Below are 24,508 nucleotides of genomic sequence, written 5' to 3'. Positions count from 1 at the left end.
TGATGTGTGTTGTGGGGCCGCTCTTCTGCTGCACAGCACATACGATGAATGGTTTAACCTAAACAGGCTCCACTTCCCACCCCTGGGCATCATGCACACAGATGCCCTCCTCCGCCGAGGTGGCAATGCCGAGATGAGGAGCTGCTCCGGGACATTGCACAACCGCGAGGGTTTTCAGGAGGGATCCAGCTGCACCATGCACCAACGCATGCCAGGAGGAGGCTGGCAGAGAAACTTCTTTTCTTTTCTATTCAAATTGTCATCCCACCCCTGTCATTGCTGCTGTCAAGTGTTCCCAGCTTCCACATGAAACGGCACAAGGCAATCTGCTGCCTTCCCCTCCACCGTGCCCCCGGGCTGAGCTGCGGTGGGCACCGGCACTGCTGCCGTCCCTGCTCCCATCTCATGGCGCGGAGGCTCCTGCATGCCACCCCTGCCCTGCTGCTCCTGCCCCGGCTCCCCGCGGCCTCTCCGCCAGCCCAGCGCCCCGTGCCTGCTGCCTCCCGCCATCCGCAGACGCTCAGCCCGGTTGCCTGCGCCTGGTGCCCGGCACCGCGGCCCTGAGCACCCCAAGCATGGCCTTGGCAGCTGCCGAGCCCAGGACCCGCTGCCTGGGACAGATGGGCGCTTTTCCAGCTGAGTAGAAATCCACGGCTTGGCTCTCTGCTTCCTCCCATCTGCCCAAGTTTATTTTCCTTGTTTTCTGTTTATGAGCTGGGCGAGTATTGAATTTCCCAAAGTCATTGCCATCCCTTGCCACAGGTCTCACACACAAAGACTCCCTCGGTGCCAGGATCCAAGTTTTGCAATTGGACCGGTTCCCTTTCCCTCCAACCATTGTGGAAACAGCCTTTGTTTTGCTTCTGGATCTTGTTCATCAGGCCCAAATCAAGGGCCGCTATCCAAAGCCTGGGTTTTTTGAAATCTGATTTCACTGCTTTAATGAAAACAGCATATTTCAGGGGACAGGGCTGAGGTCCTTGAACAGTAGGATTTTTTCTGCAGGACTTGTATATCTCTGCAAAAGCTGCGCTGTCCAGTCCTGCCAGTTCCCTCTCAATAGCAGGAACTGGAGGGACGGGGCATGAACGCTCCTAAGGGACTTGTTAAAAGAGAAAGCTGCATTTCTGGCTCAGAAGCTCCATCCCAGCTGCAAATTGGCAGCCAAGGCTGAACACCCCGCGCCCTTGGAGGCTTGTGAAAGGTGGGGGAGTTTGGCAGGCGCGGGAGCCTCCCCGCCGTGTGTGCAGGGAGTGGACTGCAGCAGCGGCCACGGCGGCGCGGGCTCGGCTGCGGCTGAACGGGACCCGCCACTGCGTTCCGGCTCCTCCGGGGCCCCGGTGCCTCTCCGGCCCTGAGGAATGCGGCTCCTTTCACTGGAGACGCTCATTGCTGCTGGTGGGAGATGCCTCTGCACAGCATCCTGGCAAAGGGCGGCCACAGTTGTTGTCCTGCACAAGGCAGTCGCACCGACCTCAGACTTTCCCGATGAAAACCCCATTTATTCCAGGCCCGTAGGAGAGGAAACCCCTTAACTGCGTGCTCAGGCATGTGCCGCGACTGCCCTTGTGTATGTCAGAGCCAGGGAACGGTTCTGTAATCACCCATTTTTATTTAATTGTAACGCCCCTGTCCCACTAACTGTTCCAGATGCTCTAATGGTTCCTAGCTCTCGGCTCTAAAACATGCTGTTCTTTTCACCCTGGTCCCCGCCCTTCAAGCACAAACAATGGTTTTGCTGGTTTTTGAGCCTTTTGTGTGCCAACGGGATGTGGGGAGAGAATCCCCTCCATGCCAAATTCAGTTGATAATAAAAAACAGGAAAGGAGCTCGATGCCAGCTTAGAAGGAGCTGAGCAGCCCTGGTCTGCTCGCTGCAGCGTGCGGATGTTGCCATCGCCCAGCAGCAGGGTGGGATGAGGGGGGAGATGAGGGGAGAGGGATGGGCGGAGGTTTCATGGGGGGCTTTGACTCCGGCACGGTCGAACCCTGTGAGTCCGCACGCACCGGCAGCAGCGCTCCCCATGGCCCCCGGCCGTGGCCGTAGCGCCTGCCAGGTGCTTGCTGCTCCCGGCGAGCACCAGGGATGGCACGGGGGCAAGGAGACCCCCAGGGACAGCCAGGCACCGCCTTTGCGCGTCGGGAGCCGTACCGGGGGCCACGAGCATCCCGCCCCCGGCAGAGCCACGAGCATCCCGCGCCCAGCAGTGCCGCTGCCTGCACACCCGCAGCCCGCCCTGCCAGCAGCTGCCGCCCCGACAGCAGCCGGCGGATGCTGCGCTCGCGCTGCTGGCACCAATGCCCTTTGCGGTGGCTACCGGCCGTGGGCGGGCGGCGAAGGCTGGCCCCCGTGGGACCCCTGGCCTGGCCTTTGCAGAAACCAGGCTGGGAATCCTGGCTGCTCCTCCTGCCCGCTGTACGGCTGGTCTGGTGCGCTAACGGCCCCGGTTATTAGCAGCCTCCTGTCACCTTTGCTGTCCCTTGGGAATCAGTTATCTCTCGCTCCCCACTGATGGTGGAGACGAGGAGGAGCAGCCCTGGCTGCAGCCGGCAGACTGGTGTCATCAGCACTGGGGGCAATGGGGCTGCTGGCTGGAGGAAGAGGACCCTGGCTCCCAGGACTGATTGTTTCTATAGTCTCTGCAGGTTCCTACATCTCCTCTTTTATCCCTTCTTTATATATATTTCAGAATGATATAAATTCTCCGCTATGAACCCCACTGTGTGAGCACAAAAGAGAAGTTGCAGGCGGGCCCAAGAGAAAGGGAGGATAAAAAAAACCACAGGAGAAAATTAATAAAGCATTTGAGAAAGGGAGGGGGCGCCTCGCTGGGAAAGTGTGTAGCACACAGGGCTCCCCAAAGCACTTCAAAGCCTGACTCTGAAATTAGCCCAACTGTTGGGAATGTAAAGCAGGGGATTCTCCCACTGGGCTGTGGATTGAGAGTCCCCCCACGGGCTGCGAGACACTGACATTTGTATTTATCCAGGCTAGAAGCTCCTTCATGGAGCTTTTCAAAGGGCACTGCTGGGACCCAGCAGGCCACCTCCCCAGCATGGCAAACACTGCACTTTTAATTACTGCTCCGAGACGGCACATGTGCCCGACCCCCACACTAATTCTTGTTGCAATTACAGCGATCTAATTGAGTTTATTCACTCTCTGCAGCTTTTGTGTCTTTCTTTCTCGCACTCCCTGCCGGTGAGAGCCAGGGCCTCCATTGATCCGCTAGGTAGTAATATGGGCAATGCCGGCGTGCCGCCCCTCGGGGTCCCGCCAGCCTTATTGTGTCCATTGAGCTGCCGTCGCTGCTGGGAAATGCCAAATCCCTCCCAAGCCAGAGCCCTGCCCGGCAGCGGGGTGACCCCTCCGCCGGCTCAGACGCAGAGCCGCGCTCGTGGCATTTCACCATGTTGGCGTGCGGCGTGTGCTCGACGTTTTGTTTGGAGAAGCAATTTTACATTTTTATAGGAAAATTACTTCCAATTAACAGAGAAATGATGCCATGGAAGTCTCAAATAGGCTCTCTGTGTGCAGGGATGACGAGCTGTCCAACGGGGACCATAAAGGTCTGCAGCCACATTCGTGCAGCCGGGGGAGAAGCCGGAGCCTTTTGGCCCCAGGCAGTCAGGGGTCCCCGTGCCCCCCTGTCCCCCCCCTTTCTTTCTGCAATTGCCCCGGGGAGGTCTGAGACCCGCCAGGTTCCCAACCAGAGACCGCACCTGCCCGTTGGGAAGAAAAGGCTTTTGGAAAGGGGGGTCCCTGGGCACTGCCACTGTCTCCTGGTCGCCCACGCGGTCTGTGCCCGGCAAGCATTGCCCCCCCGCAACGCTCGTAGCAGGGGCTGTGGAGCTCACCTGAAAAGGGACTTAGCAGTCACCCGGTTACCAGCCAGCTACCCAGAACTCCGTGCCTAGCAAGGGCAATTGCATTTCCAAATAATTCTCTTTACAGCTGTGCCTTGCACCTGTGGCAGACTCCGGCAAGCACTGTGGGGTCTGGAACAAGGACCCGGCCGTCATCTGCACAGCGGGGCTGGGTGGCATGTGGGAGTCCCCGGCGTCTTACTGGGAAGAGAGAGCCCTTGGATGCCGCCCCTCCGCCTTTTGTTTTTTATATTCTGGCAAATGTTGATGCCTGCTGAAAAAATTCCCCCCCATCTGCAAGCTACCATTGGAAGTATTTTAATTTTGACTAGAAATCAAATCAAAATGCACTTAGCTTTTTGGTCTCTTGGGTAGTGCATTTTGCCCCCTCTTTTTCATCACTTTCACCTCTTCTTTCTGTTTCTCCCCTTCCCTCCGTGCTGCCTCCTGGATTGCGGGGCGGTGGGGGACGTGCAGCGTGCGCCAGCCCAGCACCCCAGCCGCAGGCTCCGCTGCCACCACTCGCCAGAGCGGCCTCTTGCCCTTTCAAGCCTATTTGGTGAGCAATAATGAAAATAAAGCACATTCGTGCTGGAAATTGAAACTTTCTCATGCAGTATTAACCAAAGGAATGCTGGACCTTCTGCAGGGAAACCACCCAAGCGGGCCGGCGGGCAGCGGTGCCAGGACGGAGCCCCCGCGGGAGCTGCCGTGCGATGGCCGCCGTGCCCCAGGTGAGCCGGGACCCCCGGGGCACCCCCCATCCCAGAGGCTCCCAGAGGAGAAGCCCTTCTTGGAGAGCCCTGGTAGGAACATCTGCCCGTGGCTTCTGCGGATGCTCTCGAAGAGGGAGCTGAGCAGACACATGGTAACTGGCAACAGGCCCAATGAGGGAGGAGGGGGAGGAATTAACTCTCATTTAAGTCCACTTTTGTTGTAAATAAACTATAATCACTTCAAACCTTTTGCTTAATCAGAAAAGGATGTTGAACATTAAGCAAACAGTCGGCAGGCTTGTCTTACTGCTGGATTAGAGATATTAAATGCCAGCGATACTTGTTTTTTTTAATCTGTCCTGCAGCTGCATTATTAAAACAAACACATTTGCAGACCTGCAAAAAACCTAAATGAAAACAAAAGATGAGATTGAAGCTTTCCCAAGGGCAGTATCTGAAATCTGGACAATTTTAAAATCTACGTTTAGTCTTCATCTTTTGAACCAAATAATGGAGGGAAATGACACATAATAAAATTAACCACTGGAATTAGCAGCATATTCTCTAATGGAGCCAGGTTAAAATCCAGTAGCATCTCTGTACAGAGCCGGCACCTCCAGAGCCTACGCACGGCTCCCCATCGGCACGGCGCGGGGCTCCTTCTGCAGTCCTGCTTTTCTGTTGAAGACAGCAGACAGCCTTTGGTCTCACAAGGACACAAGTTTTTGCAGTAACTGGGTTTTTTCCTTAAAGCTCCAACTTCTGGGCTCCAGTGAATGAGCCCAGAGAGGGGCTCTTGCAGGAGCTCATGAAACTCACCTTTATTTGAAAAATTGAAGGTTTCCAGCTTCCTTGGTGGCAGAGAAAAGCTTGAAAGTATAATGCCTAAGAGTCCAGCTGGAGTTAGAGAGAAGCACATATTAATCATTTTTGCAAGATCTGAGCACTTGTGCTGGCCAGGGAGCAGCAGCCGGGCCCCGAGATCTTCAAGGAGCCACAGGCAGAGCTGCAGCTTGGTCAGGGAAGCAGCGACCCGGCCGGTGTCTGCCAGGGGGTGAAAGTCCGCTTTCCCAGAACTGCCCCCGAAACAGGTAACAGGGGGCAGAGGGGACAGGCAGGGGCACAGCCCGGGCACGGCGGGGGACGGCGGCAGCCGGTGCTTTGCAGAGCGCCCGGCTGGGGAGAGCAGATCCCCAGAGCGCAGCACGACGGGCGGCTGCCCGAGCTGGGACCTGGCTCCGGGCAGGCGGCGCGGACGAGGGCATCACCCTGCCAGGGCAGGGAGCAGAGCGGGGCCTGCCCTCGGGCTGGGGTGCGAGCGGGCCCCTCCTCGCCCAGCGGGAGTTACGCAGCTTCTGCCACCCTGCCCAGAGCTCTGGCATCCTTTTGTTCTTCCCTCCAGCCCTGGGGACAGTAAAACCAGATTTTAAAGGAACCAGAGGAAAATGACAGCTCTGCGGGGCTGGGTAGGCTGGACATGCAGCTGTCTCCGGATGGCAGAGCTAAAGTGAGTGTCCGTTGCTGACAGGGATGCCAGCCAGCAATTTATTTTCCACATTAATTTTGATTATGAGTTCTTACATGGTTGCAAAGTCCAATTTTCACAAGGGAAATTTCCCCCCTACACACACAGGACAACAAATCAGATTGACCTAAAGTTGTTCTTTCCTAAATTTCTTGTGGAATCTTGGCTGGATACAAGTTGTCTCAAATGCAATTACACTGTCATAAATAATTTTCCACCTCTTTTTTCTGTCTCAACCATCCTGCTCCCCTGCGGTCAGTGGAAATTTCCCCCTTTTATTAGGTTAGACTCGTTGGCACTGAGAAAAACTCTGCGCTCATGGCATCACTGTCCGCACTGAGCCAAATCCTCAGAGATCTCCCTCCCACTAACACAAAGGCTGGGGCCGGGGCTGGAGCACGAAGCCTGTAGCTGGGTGACGAGCTGCCACCCTTCCACAAGCCCAGCGTCTCCTTGTCCTGACACGGGAAACAGCCACCCAAGTGTCATTAACTTTGAGCACCCGCATGAGCCTCGGGGAGCTCACGAGCCAGAGCATCCGTGCTCCACTGGGGCTGGGAGGCACGGCTAAAGCTCGTGCTTCAAGTCAAATATGCGCTAGACATGCTTTGCTGCAGTTAGACATTAGCAAAGGGTTATTATGCAGGTATTTCTCAAGGTTTTGGCCAAAACACACCGTTTTCTAGTGCCTGCTCAGTTTCTGAGCTGTTCCCTGCGCTTTCCTCATATGTGGCCGAGTCCTTCCAGACAAAGGGCTCGGCAATGTGACTAACATCTGCCACATGTGGACATGTCCTTCTGCTATTTAGTACTCGACTGTGCTCTTTTTTACTGTGCCTTTCATATGAGCTGCATCCCCAAACCACTTCACAGAGCAGACTAATTAAAATCATGGGTACAAAGCCATGCAGGGAGAAAAAGCCGTCTTTAAGCCATCCAGAGAGTGGGGGGGTCACGTTCAGCCCCCGGGCTCCTCTGCAGAGTGAGTGGCAGATCCCTCCCTGGGCTCAGTCACACCCAGGCCAAATCTGCGCAGATTTCATTAATTCAGCCCCTTCGAGGGCTGGTAAACAATTTTCAAGGGTCATTAGAAGTATTATTGGCCCTAAAAGCCCTGTGCTCCTAGTAGGACCAGCACGCTCCGGCTGCCAGCAAGCCGGGGCACGCGGCAGAGCGGGACAGCCATGGCAGGGACATCGGGAGCCTGCGGCTGCCCCTCGCTTTATCCCTGATGAGCCACTCAGCTCCTCCGTGTTTCTGAACACGAGGACACCGCCTCTCCTGCCGACTGAAGGGGGAAGGACTGAGCGTCCCCAGCCTTCGCAGACTGCGCCGGGTGCCTGCTGGCAGTCTGCGGGACACGAGCTGGGCATCTCAGGCCACAGATCCAATTTTGCAATGTTGCAGTAAAGCCTCAAACAGTTGGGTATATCTTCTGCAGTGAGGAGTTTGTTTCTTGACACTTACTTCACCGCCCTCTCGGAGATGGGACCAACCTACTCTGTCCTCACATGGGCTCTGGTTTCTGTCCGAATGGAGATTTCATCCTCTTCCCATTTCCGTGACTGCATGTTTTGGATTAAATCGTATCGGAGACATTCAGGAAAGTGTGAAGCAATTTTTATTTAAAAGATGAAAAAGTGTGAGGGAAATAAAAATGAGATGATTTGATGAAATTGTGCTGTCCAATATTAGTAACTGATTAACAGGAAAATATAGAGGAGCCTGCAACCATAGGCCATGCGAGAGCACTGCCAAGACTGCGAGCCACATTACTCAGTAAGTGGAAAGTCCAGGTAAAGCCCATCCCCTGGCTACACATGTGGTAGTGATTTGGGCAGATCCTCTGTCAGAGCGGCTGACATCATGGCGAGAGGTATTTACAGCCGACAAGGAGAGCTCAGCGCAGACCTTGGCCCCTCTCCCCTTTTTTTTGTTTTATTCTGAGCTGTTATTATAAAGTATTATTTATGAAGTGGTGAGAGCATGAGCAGCACAGCCCTGCCAAACTTAAAGCACTTTTCATTTAACAGAATGAAAATTATTTTAACATGAGTATCTGAAGCAGAGATCCGTGGATTCTGGACAGCTTTATGGAGGCAGGCTGTAAATTCTGAGCTCACAAACGTATTTTCTTCACCAATAGGCTTCTCTTCACCTCTGAAGGTTTATTTTCAATAAACACAAGCTAACTCTCCAACAGTTTCTAGAGGAGGATGTTAGCAGCTATTACTGTATCTAATCAACTGCGACCCGTGAATTGTTCCAGCAAGATACTTGCAGACACGTTTTCGTGCTGGCCCAGCGCCGTGCGGTTGCACAAGGTTCACCTCCAGCTGCCACGGCCGGGGGAGCATCGCCACGGGCTCACCCCTTACGGACCTGATCCGAGGCCACCGGAGGCAGCAGGACTCGTTCTGTTGGCATCCCTGAGCTTTCCATTAAACTGCAACAGGACAAATACCTCTTTGGTGCTCCCGCTTAACTGCTCTGACAGAGGCCAAGCTCCGGCTCCGCGGGAACGGGCCAGCCCCGGCTGCGAGCGGAGCCCTTGCCCGCCCCAAGCCCCCCACTGCCCGCCCCAAGCCCCCCAGCCAGGCTCCAGCAACGGGCCAGCCCCGGCTGCGAGCGGAGCCCTTGCCCGCCCCAAGCCCCCCACTGCCCGCCCCAAGCCCCCCAGCCAGGCTCCAGCAACGGGCCAGCCCCGGCTGCGAGCGGAGCCCTTGCCCGCCCCAAGCCCCCCACTGCCCGCCCCAAGCCCCCCAGCCAGGCTCCAGCAACGGGCCAGCCCCGGCTGCGAGCGGAGCCCTTGCCCGCCCCAAGCCCCCCACTGCCCGCCCCAAGCCCCCCAGCCAGGCTCCAGCAACGGGCCAGCCCCGGCGGCGAGCGGAGCCCTTGCCCGCCCCAAGCTCCCCATTGCCCACCCCAAGCCCCCCAGCCAGGCTCCAGCTGCACCGGCCCCGGCACGGCCGTGCCAGAGATTTGCTGGAAGAGGAAAGGGAGAGGCACCTCGCCCCCTCCCCTCCCATGCTCAGCCTTCGGCAGTGGCGGGCTGCTCCCCCCGCCCCAGGAGCGGGGGCACCCGCTGCAGGGAGCGACCGCTCGCCCCTCGGTGATTTGGGAGCACACTGAACCCTGCCAGCAGCCTTCTCCTTGTCTGGGCCTTGCTGCCTGTGCTCGCACGGATGCAAACCGTCACCTGAGCGAGGCTGGCGCCAGAGGCGTCCTGCTCCTCTGTTTAATTCGGAAGACATTTTCCTCTTTTCCAGTCTCCCCGTCTCCCGCTCTTCCCCCCTGCGATCGCTGGGGATGTGCCGCAGCGAGGGGGCAGCTCTGGCGAGGCGCCGTGCGCTGCCGGCGGGGCGAGGCCGTGCTCCAGGCTGAGCCGGGCCAGCCCGAGGGGGCCGGGAGGCAGAGAAACAAACCAAGGGGAGCCAGTGCAAAACCTGGGGATTGCAGGCAAAAAACCACCAGAGCCCCCGCTGCTCCCCTCCTGCCACCCGCTGCAGCGCAGCCCTTGCCAGCACCCAAAGTCAGTGGAAACATGCGATGGTTTTCAAACATGCAATTGGGCGTTTTCCGCTGGCAAAAGCCAGCGATCAGTCGCAGGCCAGTGGGGCTGCGAGGCCCTGGCCCACGCTTGGGTACATTTTGCACAGAGACGGGGACCCAGGGTCTCAGGTGACCTCTGCTTCGGACACTTGGAGGTGACCGGCTGACACTGGGGTGTTTTGCTTTACTTCCTTGTCTGGGCCAAACGCAGCCAGCAGGGTATTTGTATTTCTTTCTCACATAGCTTAGAATGCCAATTGCTGTCATATTATTTTTGTTTGGGATTTCATGTCAGTTCAGTATGCTACTGAAATGTATCCTCCCCACAGACGAAGGCTGTTGGGAAACCACAAGCTTCGTGAAATTCAAAGTTGGTAAGCAACAAAATTATGAAACCACAGGAAATAAAATGAGCAATTCTTGCAATTCTTGCTTTTTCCCTCAACTCCTCCATTGCTGTTAGAAAAATGTGCATTAAATGGGGCATTAGCAAATGCTTCCTGTCCTCCAGTAAGATTCACATCTTTGAGTGTGGAGTGGGTGCTGAGAAGGATGGAGGGGAAGAGCTGTATAGGGTAACGCTGACTCATACCGACAGACACCAAAGCCGGGAGTGAAAAAAAATATATCAGGATCAGTGGGAAGCGGATGACAGGAGACCCCCACAATGACAATAGGCAGTGACATCTGTGACCCGCCAGCATACAAGACGTACACCGAGGGCAGCCTGGTGGCTTGGAGAGCAGCAGCTCGCTCTTTGCTCTGCTCTATGTTTTATGGGTTGATAGTTCATCTTGCTGTTTGCACCACTGCAACGGGACAGCTCAGCGCCACTGCTCTGCCTGTTGTCTCCATCTCACAGCAGGGCGCGGGACTGCACAGCGAGCATGCGTGATGCCAGCCCTGTGCCTCGCATTGGGCAAATCACTCAACCCCTCGGTCAGATGGGGCGTTGGTTCTTCCCAACCTCATGGGGAGAAAGCTACCGATGTTGAGAACACTAACCGCTGCGATGTGACCCAGAACAGTGCAGCACAGCTCACAGTGCGTCTCCTTGCTGAGTCGAGCCTTGTCCCATGATGTGGAGCCCTGGAGTCCTTCATTCTCTCTCAACTTTTTGTTGCAAGTGCAATTACAGACTAAGCGGCAAACCGGCTGATGTGATTCTGACGATGGTCGCACTTCTCTGCTGCAATTTGGTTCGCATTTCACTGTTGACGTGTTTATAGGGTGATGATGCTGGGGCAACGGCCCCTGTGGGTGAGTGAGAGACGTCAGCATTTTTTTCTCATTTGAAGAACGCACAAGTTGCACAAATAGCCAGAAGCTGGAAGTTGTGGTACAACTAAATCCAGGACTCCATGATGCTCCGAGGCATGATTCATGCTGCTTCACAAGAATAGGGACCACAGCAGCCTCAGACCTGTTCTTCACATCACCAAGGTGCAGGTCTAGCCTGGCTTTGGAAAGGCAGGCCAAGTCCTTGCAAGCGAGCAAATCAGCAGGCTGCTGCTTGCAGTCATTCTTATATTTCATCTTGCTTTTGGAAAGGGAGAGGGTGATGGAGGGGTCTGTGAGCTGCAAGCATCCACGCGTCTTCTCCAGACGTCGAGGTTTGCAGAGGGGCCGAGGTGTTGCTGGTGTTCAAGCTGCAGCATGATTCAGTGATTTATCCTTCCAGAGCATTTACTGCATTTCTTGTGAACAATTTGAGCCATGGTGTAGGTGTCAAGGTGACTGCTTGCACAGCATGGAGGATAAGGCAGGGTCTCCGCTGGGTATGTGCTGCAGCACGCACCCCTCGCACCGGGCCCGTTAGCCCAGAGCAGCGTCTTTGGAGAGGGTGGAAGAGCACCGCCTTGTTGCTTTGGTCAACACCGTCTCTGCGGGATGAAATGGGAGCAACAGTAAGCCCTGGTCTGCAGATTCCTCCAAATCCTTGATCAAATGGGCCAGCAAGGGCCAGCTACCGTGAGGAACGTACTTTGCCATTCGAGAGATTGTCGCAGCCTGCAGAGAGCGAAGTGGCAGCTCCCAAGCGCTCGGCAGCGTGTCAGGGAGAGCAGCTGCCTCTGCGCATCATGCGTTGCTGGCGCCGGCAGGATGTCCTGGTGCCTCAGATGAGCTGCGAGCCTCCAGGATTTCCCCAAGAAATGTCAAGGGACAGCGCACAAAATGATGCTTTTCAATAACAAGGAAATATTCCCTGAATGAAACCAGATCTGTTTATTTTGAGTTCACTGTTGCAAATCATTGCAAAGAGAACGCAGTCCTACAGAATGGATCCAATGTGGATGTGAACCACATGAGGTGCAGGTTTGATCCAGCACAGAAACATTTTGAATTTGCTTTTTTTAATCTAATTTCTTATTGAAACAATGTGGTTTGCATGAAGGTTTTGATGTTTTGTTTTAAAACCACACATCTAATTTTAAATGTTTAAGGCTTATAAATAATACAGTAATTTTGATGCAGCCAAAGAAGATCTCATGCGAGAAACAGATAAATCAGTACCTCATTTACATGTTTAGCATGTGCCACATTTCATTCCCTGTCCTCCTTGGATGGGACTCAAAGGGACTCTCCAAAGAATTTGCCCCCACATCCCTGCTTCATCCTGAGCTAGAAACAAATTCAGTTTGGAAAAAACAGTTTTTATCACAGATGTCAGCAATTAAATTGTCCATTAAATAAAACGTTTGCTCACCTTATTTTTCCCTTTTCTCATTTGCTAAGACAAGAAATATTTCCCCCCATAGCTGCATTCCACCAGGAAGGCTTCCCGGCGCATCCCTGGGCAGCTCTGGTAGGACGTGAGCTCTCGCAGGGGAACACGGAGCTGCTCGGTGGGGCCGGGGCTGCAGAGCCCATTGCCCTCCCACGGGTCCCAGCTGTGGCGGCAGGACCACAAGCGCCCAGGCGCCACAGGAGGGAGGGCTCCCACGACCGTGGTGAGACACTGGTGGGGTATCCCGGGCTGCCAGGGCTGGCCGAGGCCAGGACGCGACCCTGCGCTGCTGCGGCTGCAGGCACGAAGAGCACGCACCAAAGCGGCGGTGCAAGGGGAAAGTGGGAGCTGCGACCCCTTAGCCACCCTTGGGGGACCTGCCCTGGGCATGAATTTCCCCTCCAGAGCTACCTTCAGCCAGCTGGGTACTCCCTGGACAAAGGGCACAGCATAAGCAAAAGCTTTAGGGAATTAAAGAATGAGCTAAGATTGCTTTAACGTACCCACACATACTCTGTTCTCCACACCTGAGCCCTTCTCCCCAGCAAGGACACCCAAATCAGCACTGCTGCAGAACTGCTCATTCTCACCTGCTTTTGCACCTGTCAGCAGCCAGCCAATAATCACTCGAGTATTAACTAATTTCCTCCTTGCTCCCACCTAAGATAGCTGCTGTCTCCTGCAGAAGGGTTAATCTCAGTCAATTAATTCAGCTGCTCCAGCTGTGAAAATGAAACGTGCCCCAATTATTGTCTCTCCTCCTATGGTGTCAGAGTGAAATCTCATTAGCACTTGCGTACAACCCAGAATGCACTAATGGGGGTGTTAGATGTGTTAATGGAAAACATTTTCCTCTATCCTTTGGCAAATCCAGCTGTTTCCACCAAGGAAATGTGGAATTTGATCTGGAAGAGTCTGCATGGCCAGCCTTTGAGTGTGAAGTGTTAAAAAGAATAGAGCACCGAGAAGTGCACTAATCCCAGGCTCATCCAGCATCCCCTCACTTCCCCGGTGTCTGTCACTCTGCTCTCCTGCTTAGTGCTATCCGATTTTTGCAAGGTGCAAGGACCTAAATTTTGAGCCATATTATCGTCTGATGTGAGTCAACGTGTAGCTCTCGGCCTTATAAGAACAGCACCTTTAACTCCAGCTGAATGGCTGGCTAATCCAAGAAGAGCCCTGTAGTTGGGAAAAGATACGATTGCAAATGACACTTTGTTTTGGCAATTCCAGTATTTCACTGCAAAGTGGGTGACAAGAATGTGAAAAACAAAACCTGAGTGTCTTTATATCCCACTGAATAATTATTGTCCCATTTTCTTGACATTTTTATATGAAAATAATACCGCTCTGAAAGCTGGATTCAAATACGATGCCAGCTCACCCAGCAGTGCTATCCCTTGCTCTTAGTTCACACACTATGGAAAGCAGCGGTTTTCCACCAAATGGAAATTCCAGATTGTAGGACACAACTGTGCCAGCTCCAGCTCTGGCTTCAGCGGCTGCACGGAGTGGGAACCCGAGTATGAGAGAGACTTCGCACACCGCAGGCCGGGGGTGGGGGGAGAAATCCTCTGGCAGAGAGAAAAAAACTGCAGAGGGGCGGGTGATACGAAGAACAAATAAATCTCTTTATCTTAATACGACAGCTTAAAAATTTCTCCTATCAGATGAATCAGAGAGCCAGAGGCAGGCGCACTATGAGGCAGGCAAAAAAAGGGTGCGGAAAATTTCCCAAAGTCCAGGAGAGGTGGCTGAACGTTCAGCTGCATGCTTGAATTTTAAGAAACTAAGTCACAAACAATTGCTGGTCATTTCAGGCTCAAAGCGTGCCTCCCCTTTGCCTTCTCCCCGTGCTGGCACCCTGGTAATTCAGGTCCCCTCAGACCCAAGCTGGCAGCAGAGCTGTCCCTGCCCCGGCTGCCCGGGCTGTGCCACAAGGCCCCTGCCCAGTTTGCATTTAAGGCTGAAGCTCCTCCAGAAAATGTAAGGCCAGTGCAAACAGATTACGACTAATCCCATCTGAAGCTGCAATGCAATTGTTTCCTGGCAGTGTTCTCCCTGCTCGGGAGCGGGATGGTGCTGTGCGGGGCTGGGACTCGCATTAGCAGGGAACGAGTCTGCTAACTCCGCATGGGGAATGAGGCGGGGAAAATATCTTGGTGTTGCAAAAGGGTTTGATGAAAGCCAGGAGAATTAGCGCTAGACCTCAGGCAGAGCTGTGTGAGCGGCGGGGGTGTACGTCCTGCTCCTGAAGCTTGTTGAAAGTCTTTGAGCCCATTTCTGGCTATCTATTTCCAGACTTCTGGTAGATCTTTGTACTTCATTAAAATTACAAAACTACATTGTGTTAAATCTCATCATCTTTACCAAGTACAACTAATCTAAATTCCAGGAAGAAAAAAACCAGTTTTCACAGGGGCATCCCAGTTGCTGAAAGGGGTAGCACGGGGAAAGCGTGGCAGGACCTCATGGGGCTGGTGGCACGTCCCTGCGGGAGAGGCAGCTGCGGGGTCGCAAAGGCGGCTCATGGCAAGGCTGCTGCATGCAGTGCCCGTGCCGGCCGCTGCGGCGGGGGGAGACCGGGCAGCCTGCCCCAAGGCAGCGTGCCTGCGGGAGAGCCTCCTCCTGCACGCCGTGCCCCCGGGCATGCCTCCACCAGGCCTGTTTGGGAGGCTAAAAGCATTCTGGATCTGGCCCCAGTGCAGGTCTGTATTAGAAATAAATGAAAAAGGAGAGAAGAAAAAACTATCATTCCACTTTTATTAAAGTTTCAGGAGGGATACAGGCCAATATAACTCTCCTTTTTATTAATAAAAGTGCCATTAAAAGTTGCATTCCCCCATCCCTTTGCACTTCTCACCGTAAGGTGCCTGGCAGCGGATGGCCAGAGGAGCACACCGCTCCCTTAGGGAGCCAGGATGTTTCAGGCCAGGGTGCCCTGTACCCGCCGAGGGCTGCTGGCCCATTGGCATGGCACAGGGAGCGTCGGCAGAGCGCAGAATGATGGCAGTACGATGCCCCTTAGCGCCAATTTCACAGGGAAGCTGTAGTCCTAACCAAAAAGATACTGTTTGTTTAGTTTGGCAAGGAAATCCACTTTTCTTTCACTGTGTTTATTGACATATGAATCAGAGCTGGCACCGAGAGCAGGGACTCAACAGTTGTGTACAAGCAAGAGAGCGTGTGTCAGGCAGCGCAGTGAAAGCTGCAGTAATGAGACTATTAATCATGTCACTCCCAGCCAGGGAAACCCCACAGTCCCCGGTGCGTGGGACATCGCGCTGCTCTGCAAGAGGGAGCCCCGTCATGCGGCTGCGGCGCCGCCGCCTGCGCTGCCTGCCTCCAGGCTAGGAATCGTTTTGAGACATATAGATATGAGTTTGTGCTGCTGCTCCCCACCACTGCCCCACCACGGCCGTGGGGGTCCCACCGGGGACCCCAGCCCAGCAGCGAGAGCTGCCCCAGGCCCTGGGCACACGGGTGACTGGCTGCAGGACTGGGTGTGCCGTGGTCCTCCTGCACTCTTCCGACCTTTCCGAAGTGCTGAGCTGAGATCACCCCTGACCTCCCCAGGTGAGACACTGGGGCAAAGCCCTCATCCTGGGCAGCCCTGATGGATGGTGTCTGCTCCCACCCGTCCTTAGGCAGGGGCAGCTGGCAGTCCAGCGCGGCTCCCTGGGGCAACACTGGCACGTCCTCGCACTGCTGCAGCCAAGGAGCCACATCCCTCCCCTCCCTGAGTGCCGGCAGTGCCGCAAACCCCAGCCAGTGCCAGCTGGGCAAGAGGCCAGTTTGGTTTTGTTTCTTCCAGCAGCTGGTTCCAGATGAAGCTGCAAAAAGGAGCATTTGTGGAGGTGAGGGAGACGGAGGGAAGCCAGCAGCTGGGCTGGGGCTGAGGTGGAGCTGGGCACCAGCCAAGCTCATGGCACCACAGCAGCCCATGGCATCACAGCAGCCCACGGCACAGGGCAGCCCACGGCACAGGGCAGCCCATGGCACCGCAGCAGCCCATGGCACAGGGCAGCCCACGGCACAGGGCAGCCCACGGCACAGGGCAGCCCATGGCACCGCAGCAGCCCACGGCACAGGGCAGCCCACGGCACAGGGCAGCCCATGGCACAGGGCAGCCCATGGCACCGCAGCAGCCCATGGCACAGGGCAGCCCACGGCACAGGGCAGCCCACGGCAAAGGGCAGCCCATGGCACCGCAGCAGCCCACGGCACAGGGCAGCCCACGGCACCGCAGCAGCCCATGGCACAGGGCAGCCCACGGCAAAAGGCAGCCCATGGCACCGCAGCAGCCCATGGCACAGGGCAGCCCACGGCAAAGGGCAGCCCATGGCACCGCAGCAGCCCATGGCACAGGGCAGCCCACGGCACAGGGCAGCCCATGGCAAAGGGCAGCCCATGGCACCGCAGCAGCCCACGGCACAGGGCAGCCCATGGCACAGGGCAGCCCATGGCACAGGGCAGCCCATGGCACCGCAGCAGCCCACGGCACAGGGCAGCCCACAGCACAGGGCAGCCCATGGCACAGGGCAGCCCATGCTGTCACAGCGCCCAAGCGGGCAGAGGGGGCGGATGGACGGGGTCACTCCCGCTGGTGGCAGTGCCCAGGGCAGAATCCTGGCGCTCCTCCTGCCCCTCCATCCCCAGCCCCGTCTCACCCGTGCAGGGCCACCTCCCGGCACCCATCCTGCTCGGGTCTGCATTCCGCTGCGCCTCAGCTCTGCCAGCGCCAGCGACTCCTTTCTGCTTCCACGTGCCCCCACGCACATGTGCCCCTCGCCTCTGCCCCCCCAGCTCTGCCTTCCCAGAACTAGCAGGACAGATAGTTAAAAAAACCCAGCAATTTTTATTCAGGATTAATAGACATTCTTAGTCATTATTTTTCATAACTTGAGAGGATTTATTTCGTTTGATCCTGGGATATAAAATCTTCCCCTTCAGGGAAATTCCCACTGAAAGTACTAACCTAAATAAGATATTTTCTTGTAAAATTTCAGAAGAAGCAATCTTTTGAAAATGATGGCATTTCAGGGAGAGTTTGCAATGAGGGTTTTACTTTGAGTGCAATGCTCAGCTTGACCTTAATTATGGAGCTGTCCCTGCTGCTTCATTAAACAGATAAAATAAATATTAATAAGAAGCAGATTTACTTAATGTCACTGTGGAGTTAGTGGGCCGAGTTAGTGGGCCAAGTTCACTTTGACTTGTTAAGTGGCTACATCAATGTCTATGCTGATACTTCAAGCATGATAAATAATGATGGCCATTGCATGTGGTGGACACAATGCCGTCGGAGCATCCTTCCCCCACGAGGTTTCCAGCACAGCCAGTGCAGGAGCCCTGCTCCCGTCGCTCCCTGGCAGGCTGCGGCCACCAGGCATCGATGGCATCTGTGTCTGAGGAAGCAGGTCCACGTTTCATTGCATTTCTACACTATGATCTGTGAGCAGCCAAACCAGGCAACGTGTGAAAGCTGAGCTTGCCTGTACACAAAAAAGCCTCTTTGTGTTTATCATGTGCCAGCAACAAGGTTACCTCCCTCCTCTGCACTGTGGCTGCTCTGGTACCACTTGGTATCAATAAACTACTGGAGGAGGTTGGTGAAATCAGGAAAACACTAGATTATGAGCACTGCGCTGGGTCACCCATTAACAGTCTCTTGGCAAATGGAGCAGTCATCACAGCATGTATTTCATTTATGAAAGTAGAGCCCCAGGACGGCTGCTAGCAATTCAGCTGGGGGTGAATGAAGTGAGATCTTTCTCTGCTTAACTGCAATTGCACAGGGAGAGCGCTGTGCCGAGCGCTGTGCCTGCAGCGCTGGCTGGGAACGGGGCTCAGCCCTGCCTCAGCGGCCGATTGCCTTACGCAACCCCGGCTCGCCCAGCACGTGGCCTGTCCTGTCTGCCCCGGCTGCGCTGCGGGCTCCTGGTGCACCAGCACCTCCGGGAACGGGCTGGGCATCTGTGGGTCCCGCCAGCAGCCCCCCCGGTCAGGGAGTTTGCAGGGACAGTGATAAATTCATCATTTCTTTGTAGGCAATAGGGCACCGGGCCACTCTTCAACAGAGGTTTCAGTCCACACAAACATACTGCTTTTGCTGAGCTTGTACAATGCGAGAAGTCCCTCTGAGCTTAAAGAAAAGCCTACAGGCTTAAACGCGTCTGGATCCGGCCCCGGGAGATGAAAGACCAAGACCCCTCAGTCGGTGATGGGGGGCCAGGCTCCGCGTGGGACAGTCGGCGCCTCTCCGCAGGGCCACGGAGCAGGGCTGGTTCACGGCAGCGGGGACCGTCCCCGGGTGCGCCGGGATGGTGCCCACAGACCTCCCTTTCCCCAGCTCCCCAGGACTGAGGTGAAGGCAGCAGAGGCAGTGCTGAACCCCACTTTTCTTGCCTGCTTGCCCCTGGCTCCGGGGTCTTGTTTGCCCCCAGCTCTCCAGCATGGACATTTCTGTGGAGATGCACCAAGAGTCACCGACGTTTCTGCCACCAGCAAGACGCTCCTGGCTGGCTGGGCCGGCTCGGTGCGGGTTGTCCCTTCCCTCCAGCCCCAGGCCAACCCCACCGCGGCGCGGGCGTGCGGGTTGCTGCTCCCACACGGCGGGACGGGGGCACGGCTGGATGCGGGATGGGGTTGGCACCCAGAAAGCAGCTCCAGAGGAACAAACGCCGTCGTTGCTGCTCGTCTTCTAGATATTCTGATTAGAACAATGGAGCTGATTAATGCAAACCAGATATGAAATTCAGAAAGAGGAGCTGGGGGAGGATGAAAACTGCTCACCCCCCCTGCGCCGCCTGGGCAGCCGGGGAGCCGCGCAGCCACGTCCTCCTCCTGCTGAACGTTCCTGCCCCGAGCGCCGGATGCGGCACACGGCGAGGGCGATGCCGGCGCTGGGGAAGCCGTGAACACGCACTGTGCACACGGGCCCCAGGCTGGCAAGGACGGCAACACGTGTTTGGTTTCACTACAGCGAGTATTTCCACTGGGCTCTGTGCACTACGGGAGCGCGGGGTATGGCCGAGATGTGGCGAAAAGCACAAAGTAAAGACGACAGGTGTAACAGAGAGAAACGCCCATTCCTGATCTCATTCATTTGGAGTCAGCGCAAGGTCTCTCCAATCTTAGCATGCAAATTAACTTATAAATCAAACATGAATTTTAAGTTGATGACATCCCTTTAAATAAACAACAACATCGGTATCTCACTAGCAATCAGCTCCTGATCAATTATCTATGTTTTCACAAATGTTCTGTTTTTGTATAGTGTCTGCAAGATCCTTCATATATTGCAGCATCCTGAATCAAAGAAATCTTTCACACGAACATCACGGTCTGAAAACAATAGAACTGAACACCACTTCTTCAACTTAAATTGCTAACAGACCACAAAATTAAATAGATTTTTTCCATCTGAGAACTCTCCGCAGCAGAGTTGGTCATGAAGGACCCAGTAATATCTGAATAATTGCGCAGGAAGTGGATCTTAGTAATCGTTGCAGCTTTTGCTCAGACATCAGGGAGCTACGGCAAACAAAACCCCTGGAGCTGTGGCGAGTCCGATGCTCTGCTGCCTGCGTGTCGCGTGTGGTGCTCTGCTGCCTTCCCTTACAGATGCTGCGTTTTGCAACGCTCCCGAGTGAGGGCTGGGACAGCTCCATCCCACCTGGGGGGCTGGAAGTCTTGGGGCTGTATTACCCCAGGTCGCATTTGACCTGCTCTAAGACGTGCTCAAAGGTGGTTAATTGTTCTCTAGCCGCTGTTCCCATGTGCGCAGGACGGACGACGGACTGAAGCTACGGGGAAGGTGCCCGGACTGTGCTGCAGCGTGGAGCAGGCTGGGGGGCAAACCAGCTTCGGTCCTGCCCCGTGCCCACGAGCCCCAGGGGAGGCTTGCTGCGGTGGTGGCACCTGCTGCCTGCTCCGCACCCACACCCGCCTAGCTCCCAAGGACGCGGGAGCTTTTTGGTCACGTTTTGGTCCTAAATCTCAAAATCAGAAGGAAGTTGAGCTAAAATTTAGCTTTCCCCTCTGAGTTACTTTCTTGGCAAAAATACAAGCTGTGTGACAGCTGCTACTCCAGACACTAAAGATGTTCATTCATCATAGAAAATAAAAATCCTTGTTGCTTTTCAGCTGAGAACCCATGTAATCACCATGTAACTAAATTAGAAATGGGTGACTTTGCTTAGTTTCAGTTTCACATGATCCAAACAAGACCTGTTTGGTTGACTCATCTGGGAACTGTACTTTATTACATCTTCAAAAGTTCAATAACGTTCAGAAAAAAGATATCTTTTATGATATCAAGCTAGTGCCTGCCATGCCTAGAACTGTGATTTTACCGCGATAACTTTTATATTCTGAATTTCTGACATCAAAATGAGGCTCTTTGAACTCAGACTTTGCTTTTTTTCTCATTGCTGGGATTATTTTTCTGCTGCTTAACCGGAGATGCAATGCGCAGGACCCGAGGGTGCAATACCGAGATCCCAGGGGTGCAGTGCCCAGGAACCAGGGGTGCAACGCCAAGGTCCCAGGGGTGCAGTGCCCAGGAACCAGGGGTGCAGTGCCAAGGTCCCAGGGGTGCAGTGCCCAGGAACCAGGGGTGCAGTGCCAAGGTCCCAGGGGTGCAGTGCCCAGGACCCGGGGGTGCCACGCCCAGGACGCAGGGGTGCAATGCTGTGGCCCCGCTGCCGTCGCTGGGCTGAGCCGATTGACACCAGTTGCGGAGACTCGGGCTTCGTGTGTCCGTGGTGGCTCTGTGCCCCGCGGGGAGCTTTGCGCAAGGCAGTCTGCTGTGAGGATTTGCACATAAGTCACAGGGTTTAACTGAAATCCAATTTGCCGGAGAGGAGTGTTGGTTTAGATTATGGAAGAACAATTCACTTGTGGGTGTGCTGGGGGGGGAGCGGGCGCAGGGCGAGGGGCTGGGGGAGCCCTTTCCCTGCCCACTGCCAGGTTCGGTGGAGAGTTCACTGAGCCTGAATGAAAACAAATGTAAAACTGATAGGTACATTTGTAACCCATTACCAGGCGGGCTTTATGAAACCCTAAACTAGCTGGCGAGGGAAGGGAGGTGGCGGCTTCCAAAATATTTTTTCTTAAATGAGAAAGTTGCTTCAGATCATGCCGGTTCTCATGTGGGCGCTTGGACGAGGCCGAGCCCCCACGCCTGAACCCAGGCAGCCGCTGGAAAACAAACCCCGGCTGCACCTTGATCCAATTACTGCCACCGCAGAGGCATCACTTCCCTCCGCAGGGCTGCAGCCGCCCCAGCAGCTGCGTCCCGCTGGGGCGGGATGGGGGGTCGGGGTGCAGGGTGCTGGGTGCGGGGTGCAGGGTGCTGGGTGCAGGGTGCAGTGTGCTGGGTGCTGGGTGCTGGGTGCAGGGCGCGGGGTGCTGGGTGCGGGGTGCTGGGTGCTGGGTGCAAGGTGCTGGGTGCAGGGTGCTGGGTGCTGGGTGCGGGGTGCGGGGTGCGGGGTGCGGGGTGCGGGGTGCGGGGTGCTGGGTGCAGGGTGCAGGGTGCTGGGTGCGGGGTGCGGGGTGCAAGGTGCTGGGTGCAGGGTGCTGGGTGCAGGGTGCAAGGTGCTGGGTGCAGGGTGCTGGGTGTGGGGTGCGGGGTGCAGGGTGCAGGGTGCTGGGTGCAGGCTCACCACCCAGTCTCTGCTGCTGGAGCACCCGGGGACTCTGCAGATGCCGGCGGGAGCAGGGGCCGCCCCCCTGCCTACCAAGAGGAGCGGCGAGGTGCTCTGGATGCCCGGTGTGGCAAGGCAGAGCTTATAGAGGTTTGGAGCGCAGCAGATCACATCTCTAGGACGAGCGCGTGAGCAGATATTTTCAACATATTTGAGCAGCTTGGCCAAATATGGGTGTTGTTTTTTTCTTTCAAAAGGACAGCAGAAACTGCATCCCTCACATGAAAACTGCTCTCTGCCAAATTTCAATCCTCTGGTTCAGGGCATGAAAGTATAAGGGATTCTCAAAGAAGGGGTTTGCCAGAATATTTTTTTTAGACGTTGTAAAAATTTTTCCCTTAGTCTCATTCTCAGATGCAACTGAACCATTTCAGGTAAAACTTTCCAGAAAACAAAACAAAATGCAATGAAATAAAATGCATCCTGAGGAAGGCACGCAGTTGAGAAAACAGCAACCCAGTTGACTTGCGTTTTTCAGATTTAATAGCAACTGCGTGTAGATACTCTTAATACCAGGCACCTGCCAGCCTTAGCACTGGCCTATCTGCAGTAGGCTTGCTATTATGGGGGCCAGGGAGGGATTTTGAATTTCCTAGTTGTAGAAACAGAATTTTAAAAAGAAAAAGAATACATAATAGAAGAAAAATTAAAAAGAAATATATCCAGTTTTCAGTCAGCACCACAACGGACTCTAATTGTCACTGCCCCGTCCCCAGCGCAGAGCTCCTGGCACGGGAGAAGATGCCGGTTTGCATCGGCTGGATGGGAGGGACGTGCGGCTCCATGAGTGAAAGCTACCAAACACGCAGCCGGGGAGCTGGCAGGTCATTAGCGGTGCTGGTGTTTGGTCACTCGACGGACGTTTGGGCTCCAGGAACGGAGCCCCAGCAAAGTGTCGCTCAGCACAGAGGGGCTGCAGAGCCGAGCCGGGGGCGTGGGAGCACGCCACCGTCTGCCCCCGGCTTGGAGGGGCTCGGGGGGCTCCGAGGGGTGCGCGGGACTGCCAGGGCAGGGCCGTGGGCTGCCGCGCCGGCGGGCGGGCTGGGCTGCGCACCCCTGCGCACGGGGCTCGCGGGCCAGTGTGCGCCCCAGGAAAGGCTTTCCTACCAGAACCCCATCGCTGCCTATTACCTCTTGAAATTAAAAAGACCGCAAACCAGCTTCTCTCCCCTGCGACTGCAGGATGCTTTGGGATCTCTCCGTTTGCAATTAACTGTAGGTGGGGCAGTGTTTTTTCCGCTGCCTTTCCCAGGTGCAGCCGGCTGTGAAGAGGAGCCCACTCAGGGCATCTGACAGCACACGAACCACACAGAGGGTGGGAGCCGCTTCCCTGCCCGTGGAGGCTTTGCCCAAGCTCATGACCGCCGGGGATGACTGGATGCTCTGGAACAGCAGCATCCTTCTCCCCGGCACAGACCCCCTCGCTGCTGGTCACTTCTTCCGAGGTCCCAGGGATTTGTCCAGAAAGCGCTGCCGGGACGTGGGAGTGCGGCGCAGAGGGGATGCCGGGGGCGAAGCCAGAGGCAGCACCTGCGAGCCCGCGGGGGCACGTGTGGGTCTCACGTCCCCGTCCACGCTCTCTGTTCCACACCATTAGCAAAAGCTGCTCCATTAACATGGGTGGGGATTAGTGAACGGGCCCCGGGGAAGTTTCAGCCAGGCAAGTTGGAGGAAATGAATCCCTGCACATGCTTCCTTTTCAGAAGGGGCACCATCACTTTATGGCGTGGAAGCGATGTGCGAGCATAAGTATCCCATTACAGACATCTGCGCGATAGCCCGAGTGCTCCCCAGCCCTCGCCACGCCAGCCGGCTCGCTGAGCGTTTGAAAATGGAGACATCAAAGGTGTCTGCTTTATTTATGAGTCATGTTCTAGTGACTCATTCTGGTCAAAGCATGTGTTGGGGGATGTTTTAGCCATTCTGATAATGTATTTGTATAAAACCAGTACCCAGCTGTTATACAACACGGCATGTTCCCTGGTCTCACAGGGACGGGGACAGCGTCACCGCAGGGATGCCGCAGCCCGCCGCACTCCCGGGGCAGGAGGGTCCCTGGCAAGGTGTCGGCATGGGATCGGTGTGCGCCTGTCCCTTGGGTGTGCCCGTGCCAGTGTGTGTCCCCCGCCAGTCCCGCGGGACCCCGCCACCTCTTCCCGGCAGGGCGGTGGCGCGGCGGTGGCAGCCAGGGCTGCAGGGCTTGGGGCACCGGCAGCTCCATCCAGACGAAGGGGTCACTGCAGGTCCCTGAATGCAGCCAGCCCAGAGCAGGCAGCCAGAGCCAGACCAAACTGCGGAGTCAGTCTCTGTGCTGTTTTCACCTACTCACATTATTTTACAGCCCTCAGCAGTGCAGCATCCGAAATCCTTCGTGCCTGTTAGGCTGCAATACTTGTCCCCCAGCGAGGACA

This window comes from Pelecanus crispus, chromosome 16, assembly GCF_030463565.1.
Source record: "Pelecanus crispus isolate bPelCri1 chromosome 16, bPelCri1.pri, whole genome shotgun sequence".
NCBI classification, from domain to species: domain Eukaryota; kingdom Metazoa; phylum Chordata; class Aves; order Pelecaniformes; family Pelecanidae; genus Pelecanus; species Pelecanus crispus.
The sequence above is the reverse complement of the archived record's forward strand: the minus strand, read 5'-3'. Positions refer to the sequence as shown.